This window comes from Manis javanica, chromosome 1 (genome assembly GCF_040802235.1).
Source record: "Manis javanica isolate MJ-LG chromosome 1, MJ_LKY, whole genome shotgun sequence".
In the NCBI taxonomy this organism is placed as follows: domain Eukaryota; kingdom Metazoa; phylum Chordata; class Mammalia; order Pholidota; family Manidae; genus Manis; species Manis javanica.
The window spans coordinates 71,785,137-71,797,125 of NC_133156.1; the positions used below are offsets into that span (position 1 = coordinate 71,785,137).

General features: G+C 37.8%; 1 pseudogene; it reads left to right on the plus strand.

Annotated features, from left to right (window-relative positions):
• Positions 1–730: 730 nt before the first annotated feature.
• On the plus strand, positions 731–8,196 carry LOC108391517 (translationally-controlled tumor protein-like; annotated as a pseudogene).
• The last annotated feature ends 3,793 nt before the right edge of the window (positions 8,197–11,989 follow it).

Below are 11,989 nucleotides of genomic sequence, written 5' to 3' on the forward strand. Positions count from 1 at the left end.
ACAAATATAGAAGTGGCTTTGGAATTGGGTCATAGGTAGAGGCTGTAAGTACTTTTAGGTGCATAATAGGAAGCCTACATTGCCTTGAAGAGAGTGTTGGATGAAATACAGATGTTAAAAAGGTGATTCTATTGAAAGATCAGATGGAAATGAAGGTATTTTTGGAAACTAGAGGAAAAATGTTCCTTGTTATATAAAGTGGCAAAGAACTTATAAAATGAATATGGATATTTAGCTGAGAGGATTTCCAAGCAAAGTTTTGAAGACATAACCTGGACTTTTCTTGCTGAAAAATAATAAAATGCAAGAAGAAAGAGATAAATTGAAGAAGAAACTGTTATGTAAAAATAAGCAGGCACTTGATGATTTGGGAAGTTCTCAGCCTATTCAGACAGTGTACTCTGAAAACAGTGTAAAGAGCATGACTGGGCAACAGTTTCCCAAGGAGATTAGACATGTGATTTATGGATCCAATCAACCATCTCAGAAAAAGCCAGGAATAGAGTTGTGGTTATCTAGGAAATACTTGTGGAAGTTCCTCTTGTCCAGTGGCTTGAACTCCTGTGAACTGCACAGGAAGCTGACTGAAGTTTTTGAGAATATTAAACCAACAGAACCTCTTTGAACTGAGACTGAAAGAAACAATGGATGGAATGAAGGTAGAGTAAAATCCAAGGCAGTGTCACTGACACAGAGGCCTGGGCTCTCAGGATTTCCTAAGTTCTAGAAGATGAACCGCTACAAAGGGCATCGGGTAGGGCGACCCCTGCAGGCCAGAGAAGAGAGAGTCCAGCACAGAAAAGGGTTCTTAAGCTTTAAAACCTCACGGAGTTTGTCCTGCTTTGGTCAGCTTGCTTTAGACCAGTGATCTCTTTGCCTTCCAGATTCTCCCTTTCGGAATGGAAATGTGTATTTTGTGCAGATCATTTCTTTTCATACAGGTCCACAGAGACAGTGGAATTTTGCCCCAGGATGGAGCATGCAGTGGATCTCTCCCATACCTGATTTGCATGATATTTATTTATTTTATTTTAATGTTTTATTGATATATTTTTGATATACAATATTATATTGGTTTTAAGTATACAACATCATGATTCAACAGGTACCTGCAATATTAGATGCTCACGCCAACTAGCATAGCTGCTATCTGTCAACATAAAAGATGCTACAGAATTTTTTACTGTATACTCTATGCTTTATTTTCATTCCCATGACTAATTTATATTCTGATTGAGATTTTATGCCTTTTAATCCTTTCATCTATTTCACCCACATAACCCAACGCCTCCCCCATGGTAACAACCAGTCACTTCTCAGTGTCTGTGACTCTGTTGTTGTTTTATTCATTTTTAAATTTGTTTTTATATCCCACATATAAGTGAAGTCATGTAGCATTGGTCTTTCTTTGCTTGGCTTATTTCACTTAGCACTATTTTGGAAAAGTGTCTATTCCGGTCTTGTGCCCATTTTTTAGTTGGGTTATTCAGTTTTTTTGTGTTGAGTCATATGAGTTCTTTATATATTTTAGATGTTAGTCCCTTATTGGATATATCATTTATGAACATATGAAATCTAGATGATACTTAGATGAAGTCTTAGAGTTGGTGTTAAAATGCGTTTAGACTTTTGGGGAAGTTGGGATGAGGTGAATGTTTTGTATGTGGGTAATAAATGAATTTGGGAGGCCAGGGTGGACTCCAATGGGTTGAATTATGTGCCCCCAAACAGATTGAAGTCCTAACTTGAAATACTTCATAATATGGCCTTAAATAGAAATAGGATAATCGCAGATGTAATCAGTTTAGGTAAGGTCATAGTGGAGTGGGATAGGCCCCTAATGAGGAGTGTCCTTAAGGTGATGGTCATGTGAGGAAAGAGTCGCATGAGGAGAACATCGCGTGACAGCAAAGGCACAGAGATTAGAATTATGCATGTGTAAACCAAACAGTGCCCAAAATTGTCAGCCACCCAGCACAAGCTGGAAGAGGCAAGGAAGGATTGGCTCTTCTAATACCTTGATTTCAGACTTCCAGCTTCTAGAATTTTGAGACAATACATTTGTTTGTAGTATTTTGTAGTATTTCGTTGTGGCAGCCCTGAAAAACTAATACAGAATCTATACTCCTCTTTTATTTAAAAAAATAGTGGTAAAAGAGAGTTGATGTTTTCCAATTAACAGCTGGTGGTCTGAGTGGTGAGAACTGATGAGTGTAACCTTTATTAATCTTCTGGCACTTGGAGGTTTGGGCATAGGCCTTCCAGTTTGTCAAGAAAACTGAAGATTTGGAATTTTCAGATGTGATTTTTTAAAATTGTAGTGATCAGTTTAAAAAAATTATCACCCAGAAATCAAATAAAACAGGACTCAGAATATCTAGGTCATAGATCATTGATTGGCAATCTCCACAACTGGTGTTTCAGAACTAGATAATTACAATAGTCCTAGACCATGGCCATGGCTGTTAGAATCTGCTCATACTGTAAAGCTGTGATAATTTTTGCCAGTGCTGTAGGCGTACCAAATCAAGCCTACCTCTACCATTTTAATCTTCAGTCATTGCAACCAAAAGTAAGAGAAGGGTATCATTGCTTCACCTTGCCTGAAGTTTTGCTACCTGTCTTTATTATCACAGCCCTATGTAGTTTTTCTGCTTTTGATAATTACAATGCTCTCATCAATAATGACAAAACCAGGCAAAGACCCCACCAAAAAAGAAAACTACAGACCAATATTCCTGATGAACATAGATGCAAAAATACTCAACAAAATATTAGCAAACCGTATTCAAAAATATATCAAAAGGATCGTACACCATGACCAAGTGGTATTCATCCCAGGGATGCAAGGATAGTACAACATTCGAAAATCTATCAACATCATCCACCACATCAACAAAAAGAAGGACAAAAACTACATGATCATCTCCATAGATGCTAAAAAAGCATTCGACAAAATTCAACATCCATTCATGATAAAAACTCTCAACAAAATGGGTATAGAGGGCAAGTACCTCAACATAATAAAGGCCATATATGATAAACCTACAGCTAACATCATACTGAACAGCGAGAAGCTGAAAGCTTTTCTTCTGAGATCGGGGACAAGACAGGGATGCCCACTCTCCCCACTGTTATTCAACATAGTACTGGAGGTCCTAGCCACTGCAATTAGACAAAACAAAGAGATAAAAGGCATCCAGATTGGTAAAGAAGAAGTTAAACTGTCACTATTTGCAGATGACATGATACTGTACATAAAACACCCTAAAGACTCCATTCCAAAACTACTAGACCTGATATCAGAATACAGCAAAGTTGCAGGATACAAAATTAACACACAGAAATCTGTGGCTTTCCTATACACTAACAATGAACCAATAGAAATAAAAATCAGGAAAACAACTCCATTCACAATTGCATCAAAAAGAATAAATTACCTAGGAATAAACCTAACCAGAAATGAAAGACCTATACCCTGAAAACTATAAGATAATCTTAAAAGAAATTAAAGAGGATGCTAACAAATGGAAATTCATCCAAAGCTCTTGGCTAGAAAGAATTAATACCGTCAAAATGGCCATCCTGCCCAAAGCAATATACAGATTTGATGCAATCCCTATCAAATTACCAACAGCATTCTTCAACGAACTGGAACAAATAGTTCAAAAATTCATATGGAAACACTATAGACCCCGAATAGCCAAAGCAATCCTGAGAAGGAAGAATAAAGTTGGGGGGATCTCACTTTCTAACTTCAAGTTCTACTACAAAGCTACAGTAATAAAGACAATTTGGTACTGGCACAAGAACAGAGTCACTGACCAGTGGAACAGAATAGAGACTCCAGACATTAACCTAAACATATATGGTCAATTAATATTTGATAAAGGAGCCATGGAGATACAATAGGGAAATGACAGTCTCTTCAACAGATGGTGCTGGCAAAACTGGACATCTAAATGTAAGAGAATGAAACTGAATTACTGTCTAACCTCATACACAAAAGTAAATTCTAAATAGATCAAAGACCTGAATATAAGTCATGAAACCATAAAACTCTTAGAAAAAAAAATAGGCCAAAATCTCTTGGACATAAACATGAGCGACTTCTTCATGAACATATCTCCCTGGGCAAGGAAAACAAAAGCAAAAATGAACAACTGGGACTACATCAAGCTGAAAAGCTTCTGTACAGCAAAGGACACCATCAATAGAACAGAAAGGTACCCTACAGTGTGGGAGAATATATTCATAAATGACAGATCTGATAAAGGCTTGACATCCAAAATATATAAAGAGCTCATGCACCTCAACACACAAAAAGCAAATAATCCAATTAAAAAATGGGCAGAGGAGCTAAACACACACTTCTCCAAAGAAGAAATTCAGATGGCCAACAGACACATGAAACGATGCTCCACATTGCTAGTTATCAGAGAAATGCAAATTAAAACCACAATGAGATATCACCTCACACCAGTAAGGATGGCTAACATCCAAAAGACAGACAAAAACAAATGTTGGTGAGGTTGTGGAGAAAGGGGTACCCTCCTACACTGCTAGTGAGAATGTAAATTAGTTCAACCAGTATGGGAAGCAGTATGGAGGTTCCTCAAAGTGCTCAAAATAGAAATACCATTTGACCCAGGATATCCACTCCTAGGAATTTACCCTAAGAATACAGGTCCCAGTTTCAAAAAACATATGCACCCTTATGTTTATAGCAGCACTATTTACAATAGCCAAGAAGTGGAAGCAACCTAAGTGTCCATCATTAGATGAATGGGTAAAGAAGATGTGGTACATATACACAATGGAATATTATTCATCCATAAGAAAAAAACAAATCCTACCATTTGCAACAAAATGGAAGGAGCTAGAGGTTATTATGCTCAGTGAAATAAGCCAGGCGTAGAAAGACAAATACCAAATGATTTCCATCATATGTGGAGTATAAGAACAAAGAAAAACTGAAGGAACAAAACAGCAGCAGAATCACAGAACCCAAGAATGGACTAACAGTTACCAAAGGGAAAGGGACTGGGGAGAGAGGGAGGGTATGGAGGGATAAAGGTGGGGGAAAAAAAAGGGGGTATTTTGATTAGCATGTATAATATGGGGGGGCATAGGGAGGGCTGTGCCACACATAGAAGACAAGTAGTGATTCTACAGCATCTTACTACACTGAGGGACAGTGACTGTAATGGGGTTTGTGGGGGGGACTTGGTGAAGCGGGTACCCTAGTAAACATAATGTTCATGTAATTGTAGATTAATGATAACAACAACAAAAAAAATGCTCTCATCTTCACAATTTTATTATCCTGCTTAGGTGATGGAACCAAGATATGTGAAAGAGTAACAATTTGTTAATTATTAAGGAGAACTCTGGAGAAAACACAGTACCTATTCCTAATTGTTCTTGTTTGAAGTAAGGCCCAACAATTTTTTTCTGAGCAATGATGCTTCTAAAATCAGGACTTAAACTATTCAATACACTCATTAGATTTCAGTAATTTTGGCATATATCCTCTTTCCTGTACTCCAAAATTTCATTTAATTTCCATAATCATCTATAAGTTCAGAAATAAATAATGAAAGGATTTAACATAGACAGGAGATGGTCATGATGTTATGATTGTAAACGTCTTTATGTTAAACACTGCCTGCTATCCAATGTACCCTCATTCCTGAGTATCTTGGCAGGTGAGTTCTTATTAAAAAGTATCTGGTTCATGTTCTTCGACTCTCGAGAGCAAACTTTTTTTTTCTACCAAGGAAAAATACAAATTGGTTGGCAATGTGATTTTCAGCAATGGGGTCAGATATAGAAATAGTACATTTGTAGCACTTCAAGCAATTAATATTCAAACTGGCTATAGAAATGAAAAGTTAAGTATTAATTCAGTTTTCTTATATTGAATTATTATGGGAAAACCCTTTTACAGTGGTGGCATTTCATTTGTTTTGGTTTCAAATACATTATTCTAACAAATAAGCTTTTATTCATGTGAGTATTGATTTGGGCTTTGTTTTTTAAGAGAAAATGCACTTAAGCAAGAAAACCAAAGAATTTACAACCCCTAGAAAAGGATAGAAAATAAATGAACAGAATATAAAACCAAGTCCCATTGCAAAAGCCATTTATACTATGGTTGAAAAATACTTTATAAATGAAAGCATACTATTTATAACACTTGTAAAGAGAGAGCAACATTTGTAGAAACTATTTATTTGCCATGCCTTATTACTGACTGGGGGAGGAAGGTTTATGGATTTTTCTCAGAAGGTGCCAGCTCCTCTCTGTCTGTTCTGCTATAAACTGTTGGTAATTAACAGGCTGTCAACAACTCCTCTAAAACTCGCCTGCCCCTGTTCCCATGAGTGCTATCCAATGTAATTCTCCTATTTCAAAGAAGAGATCCACACTGTAAAAAAGAACCATGTTTACCTGCCTGTGTGCTGGTCTCTGATCATAATACTTCTAAAATTATTTTTGAAATATAATTTATAAATGCTCTTGTTTTTTATTGCAAGAACATATCCATAGAAAAAACATCCTTCTAAAAAACAGTGCTTTTTTATACTGTGGGCTCATGCTTTTGACAAACCATGAATGTTTTTACCCTTCGACCACAAGAATAAAAGGCATATTTCTCAGAATTTATACCGTTTACTTTCTTTCCGTGTTGATTCTTTTCAACCCACTTTGGTATAGCTATTCTCTAGAGAATACATGCAACCCTAACCTATCTCCTGGGACTGACAACTGTCATCCACGGGTGCCTATCACAGGAGAATTCTAAGGGGTCATTTTTCCCTGCCTACCTTCTCAATCATACAGGGCTTACAATTCAGACTTTAGACTGTATCTATGAATAAGACCCAACTCTGCATTTTTACGTGTGTGCTTTGGTTTGTATGGCACTGTTTAAACATTAAAATAGATCACAATATGTATAATATATTTTGGTAGATAAAAAGCCTTCTGAAAGGTTGGATGGATAGAATCAAAGAGTAAAAGACATAGCCTGGGTCATTTTGACTTCTTTGAAGTCCTGCCCCTTATATTAATTGTTTGCTGAATATTTTATTTGGTATCAATTTGTGGTTTTTATTTCTTTGGTTTTATACCCACAGACCCCTGCATTCCCAATCACTTTGGCATTGATCTGTATGTCCTTAGATGGTCCATTTGAATTTTGAAGGAGTTACTTTCCAGGATACTTCCTGTCAGACATGCCATCCATCTATTAACTAAAAGCAATGTATCATTAGTATATATCAGGTTCTTCCCTTGTGCTCTAAATAGGCTTTCAATAAATTGCATATGGCCATGAGCCTTTTCATCCCAGTATAGGAATGGAGACCTGACACTTTCCTACAAAATAAGAATCTAAGTGTAAATCAGATTTCAGTTTAAAAGCTATCATTCTATCTGAAAAACAGAAAAATAATTGAAATTTTATCAATTTAAATGAGGAAGGAAATTAAAAGCACTTTATGCTGTGAAAGAAGTTTTGTTTCATCAAGTTAGAGCTTATGTTTTCAGGAGTTTAAGATATAAATGTCCCCTCCCCACCCCTACTACTTTCTCCTGCTACCCAGCACAGCTCTGGCTGCTCCATGCTTGCTTGAGCTCCCAGCTCCTGCTAAACTAGCCTCCGTCCTCTCCCTCCAGCAGCCATCGTGATCATCTGCGGGGACCTTATCAGCCCTGATGAGATGATCTCTGACATCTACAAGATCTGTGACATTATGGAAGGGCTGTGCCTGCCTGGAGGTGGGGAAGACGATCAGTAAGACAGAGGATAACACTTGTGACTTGCTCATTGGTGGAAATGCCTCCACGAGGGCAAAGGTCCTGAATGCGCAGTAATCCCAGGTGTTGATACTGTCACGAACCATCACTTGCAGGAAACCAGCTCCACAAAAGGAGTCTGCAAGAAGTACATCAAAAATGATATGAAATCAAAGGCAAACTTGAAGAACAGAGACAAGAATGAGTAAAACCTTTTATGACAGGGGCTGTAGAACAAATGAAGCACATCCTTGCTAACTTTAAAAACTGTCAGTTCTTTATTGGTGAAAACATAAATCCAGATGGCATGGTTGTTCTGCTGGACTACCATGAGGATGGTGTGACTTGTACATGATTTTCCTTAAAGATGGTTTAGAAATGGAAAACTGTTAACAAATTGGACTATTTGGATCGGTCGCCTCATTGTAACCAGCTGCTTCACTTCATTCACACCCCAGGATTTAGACAAATGGGACCGATGTTATCTTGAGCTCATTAATTTTGATCTTGATTTACTTTTAGCAGAGGCGTTGTTTTAAATAAATGCATTTAAACTGAACTAAAATAAAATGCATTTAAACTAATATATATATAAAAATGAGGAGAAACAAAAACAATAGATCCAAGCTATAGATGTAATCCTTATTTTACTGCTTTACTGATCTTTGTTTCAAGTGTGAATGTTCCAGGGGCTCTAGAAATATCTGATTGGGTAGGTTCACAAAGCAAATATGCATGGAGGTTACAGGTTAAATAACAGGGATCGATTAACATTCCACCCTAAATTACTGTGACTCTTTGTTCCACTTTCATTACATTTTATGAATATAGACTGCAGTTCGAAGTGAGCAGCTTATAATATGATGAGGCTGTCTTTTTAAAAACAAATAAGCAATGGGATGTAACTCAAAATGTGAACATAATGGCATAAATATACCCCCAGGGATTTTCAAAGCTTGATATGGGCTAAAATGCTTTGAAACTCTAGGAAGGTGATTAATATATTTTACATGATAACCTTATCCCCCACAGTTGCCTCATTTCAAAGATAAGGAATGTAATTATTAGAAATAAAGATTATACCAATATAAAGAAGACAGGCAATATAGAGGGCTCTAAGGAACTCACAAAAAACTTAACAACTTTAGTATAAGATTGTTCAATATGGATTTAATTGATTTCGTGTTAGAGGATACACCTTCCCATTAAACTGAACTGTGATTCACATCCATAAAAAAGTGACAATGCTTTAGAAATTGTTTAATTATAATTATAGCCAAGAACTCTACCCTATGGCATTACTCACTCTCCCTCACCTTCCACTAAAATGTCATGCTGCTATACACAGTTGCATTATATTTTAGGGTCTGCTTGCCAAGAAAAATTGTAAATCTCCTCTAGTTCTCTTATTAAAAATCTTTCTATCTTATCTAGAGATTTCTCATGCCCCTAAGGTATAAAGCATTCTTGGGGGAGCTGTAGAACAACATATAAAAAAACTCATTTTTCTGAAAGTCCCTGAAGTTTTGTAAGCAATTTCCTACTTGTTTGTGCAGACTTATATTTTACTATTACTAAATATATAATTCACAAAGAAATAAAGTGATTTAGTTCCTTTAGAATATTTAATATCTCTCTAAGAAGAAGCATGTCTCATATTCTATTGCTCTATGTAACTCTGTAGCCATTAAATAATAATTGTGATTAAGAAATGAATCCACAAAAGGATTGTATTCATGGGTTTTTGAAAACCTATGATTAAAGAAGTCATGTAGTTAGAGAAAGGGTAGGTTATTAACAAACTAATATCTAAGGCTGCTTCAAATATATATATTAAGAAGGTATTTGTCTTGCATAACTGAAATGTTATATCCTTCAGACAACTCTCCATTTTTCCCCTATAGAATAATGTCTTCTAGGTTCATCCATGTTGCCTCATATGACAGGTTTTCCTTCCTCTTTAGGGGTGAATTCCAATCAATTTTATGTATATACTTTTTTATTCATATGTTGATGGACATTTAGGTTGTTTCCATGTCTTTACTATTGTGAATAATGTTGCAGTGAACATGGGAATACAGATATTTCTTAGTGCCTATAGTTAACAACATTGTTTTGTACACTTTAAATTTTGTTAAGAGGGTGGGAGGAGCCAAGATGGTGGTGTGAGTAGAGCAGCAGAAATCTCCTCCCAAAACCACATATATTTTTGAAAATACAACAAATACAACTATTCCTAAAAGAGAGACCAGAAGATATAGGACAATAGCCAGACTACATCTAGAACTGTGAGAACCCAGCACCTCATGAAGGGGGTAAGATACAAGCCAAAGCCAAGCAGAACCCAAGCACCACCCCTACCCCAGCTCCCTTGCGGGTGGAGAGGAGTCGGAGTGGGGAGGGAGAGGGAGCCCAAGACTGCTAAACACCCAGCCCTGGCCATCTGCAGTGGAGCACAGACACAGTGCGTGGGGTGCTGGATACTAGGGAAACAGGACAGTAAAACCTGCAAGCAGGTCCCCGCAGCCAGCATGCCTGGGACAAAGAAAAGCAAGTGCTTTTTGAAAGTCTTAAAGGGACAGGGACTGCACAGCTGGATGGAGGTGTCCTGGCACACTCAGACCAGCAGCTGGGAATCCCAGGGAACTCTGGGTGCCCTAACCCACTGGGCAGCAGTGCAGCTCTGAGGCCCCTCATGGCAGTAAACAGCATCCCATCCGTTCCCTCTCTGGTGCAGCCCTGCCATAGTGGAGCAGCAGCCTGAGAATGGCCACGCCCCCAGCAACCATGTGCGGAGCTTCCTTCACAGCAGCCAAGCAAGAATCAGAAACCCCGTCTGTGCACAACTGCCCAGCACAAGCCGCTAGGGGACACCATTCTCCCGTGAGAGGAAGGCCACAAACTAGCAAGAAAGGATATCCTCCCAGCTGACACACATGCCAGCTCCCCACAACTACCTCTATCACCATGAAAAGGCAGAAAAATTTGATACAGACCAGACTAACCCAGACATCCTCCCCTGAGGAGGAATCTGGGGAGATAGACCTAACCAATCTCCCTGAAAAAGAATTCAAAATAAAGGTCATAACCATTTTGATGGAGCTGCAGAGAAAAAATGCAAGAGCTAAATGACACAGTAGGGAGGGAGACTACAGAAGTAAAACAATCTCTGGAAGGACTTAAAAACAGAATGGACAAGATGCAAAAGGCCATTAATGAAACAGAAACCAGAGAACAGGAATGCATAGAAGCTGACACAGAGAGGAACTCCAGAAATGAAACAACATTAAGAGAACTGTGTGACCAATCCAAAAGGAACAATATTCACATTATAGGGGTAAAAGAAGAACAAGAAGAGAGAGAAAGGGATAGAAAGTGTATTTGAAGAAATAACTGCTGAAAACTTCCCCAAACTGGGGGAGGAAATAGTCACTCAGATCATGGAAGCACACAGAACTCCCAACAGGAGGGACCCAAGGAAGACAATACCACAACACATAATAATTAAAATGGCAAATATCAAGGACAAGGACAGAGTATTAAAGGCAGCTAGAGAGAGGAAAAAGGTCACCTACAAAGGAAAACCCATCAGGCTATCATCAGACTTCTCAATAGAAAGCTTACAGGCCAGAAGAGAACGGCATGATATATTCAATGCAATGAAACAGAAAGGCCTTGAACCAAGGATACTGTACCCAGCACGATTATCATTTAAATATGAAGGAGGGATTAAACGATTCCCAGACAAGCAAAAGTTGAGGGAATTTGCCTCCCACAAACCACCTCTACAGGGCATTTTAGAAGGACTGCTCTAAATGGGAGCACTCGTAAGGCTAAATAGATGTCATCAGAGAAAATAAAATCACAGCAAAGAAAACAGATCAACCAAATACTAACAAAAGGCAAAAATTAAAATCAACTACTCACAAAAGCAGTCAAAGGAAACACAAAAGAGCACAGAACAAAAACACCCAACATATAAAGAATGGAGGATGAGGAATCAGAAGGGAGAGAAATAAAGAAACATCAGACAGTGTTTATAATAGCTCAATAAGCGAGTTAAGCTCAACAGAAAGATAGTAAAGAAACTAAGCTTGAACCTTTGGTAAGCATGAATCTAAAGCCTGCAATGGCAATAAATAGATATCTTTCAACAATCACCCTAAATGGACTGAATGCACCAATC